Source organism: Cebus imitator, unplaced genomic scaffold (assembly GCF_001604975.1).
Source record: "Cebus imitator isolate Cc_AM_T3 unplaced genomic scaffold, Cebus_imitator-1.0 Scaffold54, whole genome shotgun sequence".
Taxonomy (NCBI): Eukaryota; Metazoa; Chordata; class Mammalia; order Primates; family Cebidae; genus Cebus; species Cebus imitator.
The window spans coordinates 5,324,257-5,333,569 of record NW_016107369.1 but is presented as its reverse complement, the minus strand read 5'-3'; the positions used below and the strand labels follow the sequence as shown (position 1 = coordinate 5,333,569).

The following is a 9,313-nucleotide window of genomic DNA, read 5'->3' as shown; positions in this document are numbered from 1 at the left end:
CTTCCAGTCTGTGGCTTATCCTTTTTCTTTTTTCTTTTTCTTTTTGAGAGTCACAATCTGTCACCTGGGCTGGAGGGTAGTGGCATGATCAAGGCTTACTGTAGCCTTGACCTCCCAGGCTCAACCAATCCTCCCACCACAGCCTGCTGAGTAGTTGGGACTATAGGCATGCACCACCACGCTCAGCTATTAATAATAATTTTTTGAATTTCAGTAGAGACAAGGTCTCCCTATGTTGCCCAGGCTGGTCCAGAAGTCCTAAGCTCAAGCCCACCTTGACATCCCAGTGTTGGGATTATAGGTGTGAGCCACCACCCATAGCCCTTTCATTTTCTTAAGGTACTTTACGTTTTAAATTTTGATAAATTCTAATTTATTACATCTTCTATGGTTTCTGCCTTTGGCATCTTTTTTTGAGTTTCATAGTTTTACCTCTTCGATTTTAGTTTATAATCCTTTTTTTTTTTTGGACGGAGTCTTGCTCTGTCACCAAGGCTGGAGTGCAGTGGCACGATCTTGGCTCACGACAACCTCCGCCTTCTGGGTTCAAGCGATTCTCCTGGCTCTGCCTCCTGAGTAGCTGGGATTAAAGACACGTGTCACCACACCCGGCTAATTTTGTATTTTTAGTAGAGACCAGTTTTCACCATATTGGCCAGGCTGCTCTCGAACTCCCAACCTCAGGTGATCCGCCTGCTTCAACCTCCCAAAGTGCTGGGATTACAGGCGTGAGCCACTGCCATCTGGCCATTTTGAATTAATTTTTGTATTTTGTGTGAGCAAAGGTTCAAGTTTCTTTTAGTTGTTGTTTTCTGGGGTTTTGCTTTCATTTTTTAGCATATAGATATCCAATTGCACCAGCATCATTTATCGAGATTATCAATTGTACTACTGAATTGTCTTGATTCCTTTGTCAAAAATCAATTGACTATAATGAAGGAAGGGTTTATTTCAAGGCTGTCTCTTGTCTTCCATTGATCTATCTATCCTTGCATCAACAACACAATGCCTTGATTACTACAGTTTTATAAGTACAGTATTTATACGATTTAAGAATACATCCTAGGCTGGACACAGTGGCTCATGCCTGTAATCCCTGCACTTTGGGAGGCTGAGGTGGGCAGGTTACCTGAGGTCAGGAGTTCGAGACCAGCCTGACCAACATGGAGAAACCCCCATCTCTACTAAAAATACAAAATTAGCAGGGCATGGTGGCACATGCATGTAGATCTAGCTACTCAGGAGGCTGAGACAGGAGAATTGCTTGAACCCAGGAGATGGAGGTTGCAATGAGCTGAGATAGCGCCACTGCACTCCAGCCTGGGCAACAAAAGTGAAAGTCCATCTCAAAAAAAAAAAAAAAATACAGAGATTTCAATTATAGTATTATTACTTACCTAGCAAATTATCAAGTAAGGCAACTGTAGTAGGCAGCCTCTTTGCTAGTCTTCTATGATTCTTACCTCCTAAAGAGGTATTGGTTCCCTTGAGCGTGGGGTGGATTTAGTGACTTGCTTCCAATGAACAGAAGAGGCAGAAATAATGGGATGTCACTTTTAAGCTTGGGTCACACAAAAGATTGCAGCTTCTGGCTGGGCACAGTGGCTCACACCTCTAATCCCAGCACTTTGGGAGGCTGAAGCAGGTGAATCACAAGGTCAGGAGTTTAAGGCCAGACTGGCTGAAACCCTGTCTCTACTAAAAATACAAAAAAAAAAAAAAATTAGCTGGGCGCAGTGGCTGGAACCTGTAATCCCAGCTAGTCGGGAGGCTGAGGCAAGAGAATCGCATGAACCCTGGAGGTGGAGGTTGCAGTGAGCTGAGATCATGCCACTGCACTCTAGTGCGCTCTCTATCTCTTTCTTGGCCTGCTTGCTCTGAGAAGGCAGCAGGATGCACACACATGTTTTTACTTATCTGCTGGCTCACCTCACTAGCATGAGGCAGTTCCATCGACAGGTGCACATGGAAAGGAACTGAGAGAGGCCTCCAGCCAATAATCAACCAGGAATTGAGGCCCTCAATTAATCCAACAGCCCATAAGGAATAGAGGCCCATGTAAGAAAGCTTGGAAGTAGCCAAGCATGGGGGCTCATGCCTGTAATCCCAGCACTTTGAGAGCCTGAGGTGGGAGGATCACTTGAGGCCAGGAGTTTGAGACCACCTTGGCCAACATAGTGAAACCCTGTCTCTACTAAAAATACAAAAATTAGCTGGGTGCAGTGGTGCTTGTCTGTAGTCCCAGGTACCGGGGAAGCTAAAGCATGAGAATCACTTGAACCTGGGAGATGGAGGCTGCAGTGAGCTGAGACTGTGCCACTGCACTCCAGTCTGGGCAACAGAGCGAGACTGTCTAAAAAAAAGAAAAAAGGCTTCCAAGTGGATTCTTCCCCAGCTTAGTCTTCTTATGAGACCACAGCCCAGCCCAGACTGGCAGCTTGACTACGGAGACCTTGAGCCAGAAGTACCCAGCTAAACTGTGCCTGGCTTCCTGACCCTTCAAAACTCTGAAATGATATAATAAAAGTTCACTGTTTTAAACCACTAAGTTTTGGGGGTAATTTGCTTACAGCAAAAGATAACAAATTTGCTGTTATATTACAATAGCCGATCTTCCAAGATTTTTCTTTCAAGGTTATTTTCAGTTGGCATGCAAGAATTTCTAAACCTCTAAGAATGTTTAAGCTCTCTTTTCCGAAATTATACTTCAAAGGACAGTTGTGTTAATGCAGAGCCAAAAAAAGTTGATCACATTTATAAATATCCATAGAAGTTGGTAATCATATGAATGTTCTTTTTTTCAAGACAAAGTTTTGCTTTTGTTGCCCAGGCTGGAGCACAGTGGTTGCTGGAGCAATCTTGGCTCACTGCAACCTCCACCTCCCAGGTTCAAGTGATTCTCCTGCCTCAGCCTCCTCAGTAGCTGGGAAGACAGGAGCCTGCCACCACTCCCAGCTAAATTTGTATTTTTTTCTTTATTTTTTTAATCTTGGAAATGTGGGTTTTCATTTTTCCAAAAATTGTACCAAGGTAAAGCAAAGCTCTAGTTGATGTGGGTGTGGTGTTTAGGCGTTAGCAATATTGCCCTGATTATGTGCTCATTGGATGGTAGCACAACCCCAAGAAAAAGATGGTAATAATTTTGTATTTTTAGTAGAGACAGGGTTTCTCCATGTTGGTCAGGCTGGTCTCAAACTCCCAACTTCAGGTAATCCGCCTGCCTCAGCCTCCCATTATGCTGGGATTATAGGCGTAAGCCACTGCACCTGGCCCACATGAACGTTCTCAATTTAACATCTTATACAGTTAGAGTCTTTGAAATAATTTGATGACACAGAAAGATCTGTCTCCATCAGTAACTGCAGGGGAGAGGACAAATCTCATTCATCTCTTTCTGAGACTTCTTTTGTTAATTTTGAAGACTTGGCATTTTAAGGTTCAGGCTCTGGATTTCATTAGTCAGCATTATACGTAAAATGTAGATTAGTGGAGCTAAATTTTACTGGCAGAAGTGGAGGAAAAAATATGGCCGGGCACAGTGGCTCACACCTGTAATCTCAGCACTTTGGGAGGCCGAGGCAGGCAAATCACCTGAGGTCAGGAGTTCAATACCAACCTGGCCAATATGGTGAAAATACTAAAAATACAAAAATAACCTGGGCTTGGTGGTGTGTGCCTGTAGTCCCAGCTACTTGGGAGGCTGAGGCAGAAGAATTGCTTGAACCCGGGAGGCAGAGGTTGCAGTGAGCCAAGATGGCAACACTGCACTCCAGCCTGGGTGACAGAGCAAGACTCCATCTCAAAAAAAAAAAAAGAAAAAGAAAATGATTAAATGATTCTCAGGAATTGCTTGAATGATGAGAAGCTGGCAATAAAAAATTCTGCAAAGTGGGAGGAGTAGGGAATTCCAGATTTATAGCAAATATAACAAAGGGTCAGGTGCTTAGACTCAGGTAGGATAACTTGCTCCTTTACTTTTTAGTAACTTAACCTGACTTAGTACTTAACTGGTTTAACCTCAATTTCCTCATTCGTAAAATGGGAATAATGGTAATAGGGCTGTTTCGAAAATTAAATCCTAGGCTGGGTGTTTTGGCTCACTCCTGTAATCCCAGCACTTTGGGAGGCCGAGGCCGGCAGATGACAAGGTCAGGAGCTCAACACCAGCCTGGCAAACATACTGAAACCCCATCTCTACTAAAAATATAAAAATTAGCTGGGTGTGGTGGTGCATGCCTGTAATCCCAGCTACTCAGGAGGCTGAGGCAGGAGAATCGCTTGAACCCTGGGGGGTGGAGGATGTGGTGAGATCGTGCCACTGCACTCCAGCCTGGGAGACAAAGGGAGACTTTGTCAAAAAAAAAAAAAAAAAAAAAAAAAAGAAAAGAAAATTAAATCATGTAGACGAAAAATACTATAAAGCATTATCTAACTCAAACTAAGCATTGTATAAATGATAGTAATCTTTGGTGTTAGAGAAAATTTAGAAGTAGAGGAAAAACAAGATGAGAATGTACCTGTAAATCCTCCACTCACTTCTTGAATTTTTGGGAATGGGAACTCATTTTGGTGAGAAAAATTACACTTGTTACAAAGAGTTCACAGACCCTAGAATCAAGAGAGCTAAAACTAATTTACATATATATGTACATATATATATTTTTAAATTTTTGAGACAAGATGTCAGTCTGTCATCCAGGCTGGAGTGCAGCGGTGTGATCAAGGCTTGCTGCAGCCTACTGAGTCGCTGGGACTACTCTCAAGCATCACCACACCTGGATAATTTTATTTTTTGAAGAAACATGCTTTCACCACGTTGTGCAGGCTGGTCTCGAACTCCTGGGCTCAAGCAATCTATCTGCCTCTGCCTCCCAAAGATATGAGATTACAGGCATGAGCCACTGTGCCCAGCCCCAAAACTAATTTAGTATGGCAGGGTTTCTTTTCTATTTTGAAAGATTGTTTCAACAAGTTCTAGATTACTCTTATTTTATACTACTACTTTTTGTCTACCTGTCCATGACAGGTAAAGGAGATTAGCTCCTGTCTGAAAATGTTTGCAAAGTAGTGTATTTCTCTTACTCTTTCCTGAAGCTTTCCCAAAGAAGCAAAAATGTTCAGACATAAAGCTACCAAGAGCTCCAACCTGTTTGATTACTATTCCCTTGGTCACCAATCCAGTAATCTTTCAGCTACTCCACCCATGACGCGTGCTGAGCTATTAGCTCCCAAACAAATACAAGCAATTCTTTTTTTTTTTTTTTTTAGCGGTGTTTCGCTCTTTTCGCCCAGGCTGGAATGCGATGGCATGATCTCGGCTCACCGCAACCTCCCGGGTTCAAGTGATTCTCCTGCCTCAGCCTCCCGAGTAGCTGGGATTACAGCCGTGTGCCACCACGCCCAGCTATTTTTGTATTTTTAGTAGAGTCAGGCTGGTCTCGAACTCCCAACCTCAAGTGATCCGCCTGCCTTAGCCTCCCAAAGTACTGGGATTACAGGCGTGAGCCACCGCGCCCGGGTGAATACAAGCAATTCTTTTTTTTTTTTTGAGACGGAGTTTCGCTCTTGTTACCCAGGCTGGAGTGCAATGGCGCGATCTCGGCTCACCGCAACCTCCGCCTCCTGGGTTCAGGCAATTCTCCTGCCTCAGCCTCCTGAGTAGCTGGGATTACAGGCACGCGCCACCATGCCCAGCTGATTTTTTGTATTTTTAGTAGAGACGGGGTTTCACCATGTTAAACAGGATCTTAATCCTGCCTAATTCAGATGATCTTTCTTAAGAGTTTGAAGTCCCTGGGGACCCGAAGTTGCCCTAGGTATACACTTTGCTCAACCCAGTTCGACACAAAAAGAGACGACTAATAATTAACAAAATTGAGAAATCAACTCACACTGGGTAATCTGAGGAATATGGTATTCTTTGTGAAATAAAAGAGGCGCAAAGGGGCCCTAGATCAGCGTCCAGAGAGAGGGGTTTCATCCCAGCACTGCCCCTAACCAGCTGAAAGGTAGGCGGTCCAATCACATCACCTCTCCGAGACTCAGTTTCTCCATCTATAAAACACGGAATAGGCTTGACGGTCCCTCTCTCAGTATAATTTCCCAGTGGAAGTTCTGGGAGAAGTCCACAAAACTAGTAAAACTCCCTCAAAGACGGCTAAATGTGAACCTACTGGTCAAGGTTGCAAGATTTGCTTTTTGGGTCAAGGCAGTGGGGGCAGCGACAGGGAACCAATCGCAGTTAATTTATTAATGCACTTTGCCCAGACTTGTAACTCTTCCTGGCCAGTCCACATTTCCCCTGCTTCTCCCGGAAATGGGGGGCGCCCAGGAATATTCCCTAAACTTCCAAACCCCGCCCCTAGGAGGCGGGGGGGCGGGGCGCGGAGCCGGGCCTAGTCGCGCGCCTGCGTACTGCGGACGGAGGGCCGAGGCCTGGCGGCGAGCTGGGGTCGTACTATACAGCCAGTCTTTCCGGCAAATCACGCGAGATTTCGCTCCCCCTGGGCTCCACGACGGTCAGCGACGCGCGAGCGACTGCTGGGACTGTGGCTCTCGGAGCTGTTTCGTGCCCCCGCGGTGAGGGAGGAGACTCTCAACCAGGGTGACTTCCAGGCGTCTTCCCGGAGCTACCGGGGACGCTGGTGTTATTGCCCGGGACCCTGAGATAGGGAATGCTCGAGAAGCAGAAGCAGGTTTTGGGGTGCTTTTGAATTCTTGGGGGAAAGCAACCTGAGGTTTTGAGGTGTTTGAGGTGTCTCTGGAGCTTTCATTTAACACAGATTTGTTGAGCACCTACCGTGTGCCGGGCTTAGGGGATTGGACTCCTCATTGAAAAAAGCAGACGAGTCCTTATCCTCTTAGCGCTGATGATCTGGGCAGTTAGTTTGAAATTCTGGGCTAGAAACACGAATTAATACTGATTGCCATACAAAGTGGTTGCTAGCTGGAGCTATAGGGTAAGGTGAGGTCACTGAGAAAGGGAAGAGCCGGGTAGGAATCCCCACAAACAAGACTTGGGGAGAGGAGGGTGGAGGCCAAGACCCGAACGAGAGGAGAGGACTGGCAGAGAGATCCAGAAAGACACGTGTTTGTTTTTTTTGTTTGCTTTTTGAGATAGAATCACTCTGTCACCCAGCCAGGCTGGAGTGCCCTGGCTCCATTTCGGCTGACTGCAACCTCAACCTCCTGGGCTCAGGTGGTTCTCCAGCCTCAGTCTCCCGTGTAGCTGGGACTACAGGCACCCGCCACCACGCCTAGCTAATTTTTCTATTTTTAGTAGAGATGGGTTTCCTCATGTTGGCCAGGCTGGGCTCAAATTCCTGGCCTCAAGTGATTCTCCCACCTCAGCCTCCCAAAGTGCTGGAATTACAGGTGTGAGCCACCGCGCTGGGCCCAGAAAGACACATTTTATAGCAAGGCGTGGTCAACAGTTAGTTGCTAGTGGCAGAAATACAGCAGGAAATAAGGGTATTAAAAGCTGTTGGGAAGCTCATGTGATGAAAAGAGTAGGTGCCGTGTTGGAGTATGGGGTCTAGCGTTATTGCAAGTTGTTCGACCGTGGGCAAATTATTCAATCTTTCTGTACCTCTCTTTCTCTCTCTCTCTCTTTTTTTTTTTTTTTTTTTGAGACAGAGTCTCACTCTGTTGCCAGGCGCTAGGCTGGAGTGCAGTGGTGCGATCTCGGCTCACTGCAACCTCCGCCTCCCGGATTCAAGCAATTCTACCTCAGCCTCCCGAGTAGCTGGGACTACAGGCGCACACCACCACGCCCAGCTAATTTTTTTTGTATTTTAGTGGAGACGGGGTTTCACTATGTTGGCCAGGATGGTATCAATCTCTTGACCTCATGATCCACCCACCTTGGCCTGCAAAAGTGCTGGGATTACAGGTGTAAGCCACCGCGCCCAGCTTTTCGTTTGTTTGTTTGTTTGAAACGGAGTTTTGCTCTTGTCGCCCAGGCTGGAGTACAATGGCGCAATCTTGGCTCACTGCAACCTCCGCCTCCCAGGTTCAAGCGATTCTCCAGCCTCAGCCTCCTGAGTAGCTGGGATTACAGGCGTCTGCCCCCACGCCCGGCTAATTTTTGTATTTTTAGTAGAGATGAGGTTTCACCATGTTGGCCAAGCTGGTCTCAAACTCCTGACCTCTGGTGATCGGCCCACGTCAGCCTCCCAAAGTGCTGGGATTATAGCCCTGAGGCACAATGCCCGGCCCCTTTTCTCATCTATAAAATTGAGAGGATATTACCAACTTCACAGTTTTTTTTTTTGGGGGGGGCCTGAGTCGGGGGAAGTGGTTTAAACAGGATAATAAATGAGATTTGCCCAGTTCCTGGCATTTAGGAACATGAAGGAAACAGGTTGAGAGAAGGGACTTTTTCCAAGGTCCCATCTGGTTAGAACCAGCACAAGTTCTTCCTAAATGCCTTTTCCCTTTTACCAGGCTGCAGGGTACACACTCAACACGCTCTTTATCATCACATCAGAGCAAATGCATCTGTTATTATTTTGGAATATTAGCAGCAAGTAGGAATGCACTTAATATCATCCCAGGTGAATAGGATTTGCTGAGTTTTTTTCCCCCACTTGGGATGAATTTAACAATCCACCCATCTTTCAGATCTTGAACTTGGTGTGTCTTATTTTAGTTGTTAATTTTATGACTAAAGTTCTCTAGATTTTATTTATCTTCATTTTTGGGGGGATGAAGTTTTTCTCTTGTCCCCCAGCTGGAGTGCAATGGCTCATTTACTGCAAACTCCGCCTCCCAGGTTCAGGCAATTCTGCCTCAGCCTCCCGAGTAGCTGGGATTACGGGTGCACACCACCATACCTGGCTAATTTTTGTATTTTTAGTAGAGATAGGGTTTCACCATGTTGGCCAGGCTGGTCTCAAACTCCTGACCCCAAGTGATCCATCCACCTCAGCCTCCTAAAGTGCTAGGATTACCACCTCAGCCTCCTAAAGTGCTAGGTGAGCCACCATGCCCAGCCAAGTTATCTGTATATTAAATGTGTGGGATTTTGGTACTATTGAGGGATATCACACAATTATCCGATATTAACTGTAGTATTTGACACTTGAAAAGTTTCTAATTTAATACAGAATGAAAGAACTATAATAGTATATTTTTCATGCTGATAAGCAGTGTTTGGACCAAACTATAATATACATATTAATATTTTAAAGAAATAAAGCATACCATTGACAGAGAAGAGGGCAAATGTGACATTTCATTTGGAAACATTACTTTGAAAATGTAGCCATTATGGTTCTATTACTACCTAAGGACTTTTTTTTTTTTTTTTTTT

At 45.3% G+C, this 9,313-nt stretch overlaps 1 non-coding gene across 1 annotated transcript; it reads right to left on the bottom strand.

Annotated features, from left to right (window-relative positions):
- Window positions 1–3,009: 3,009 nt before the first annotated feature.
- Window positions 3,010–3,135, bottom strand: LOC119471283. Its single transcript, XR_005200319.1, has one exon. It is a non-coding gene; the product is annotated as a U4atac minor spliceosomal RNA (small nuclear RNA).
- Window positions 3,136–9,313: the final 6,178 nt, after the last annotated feature.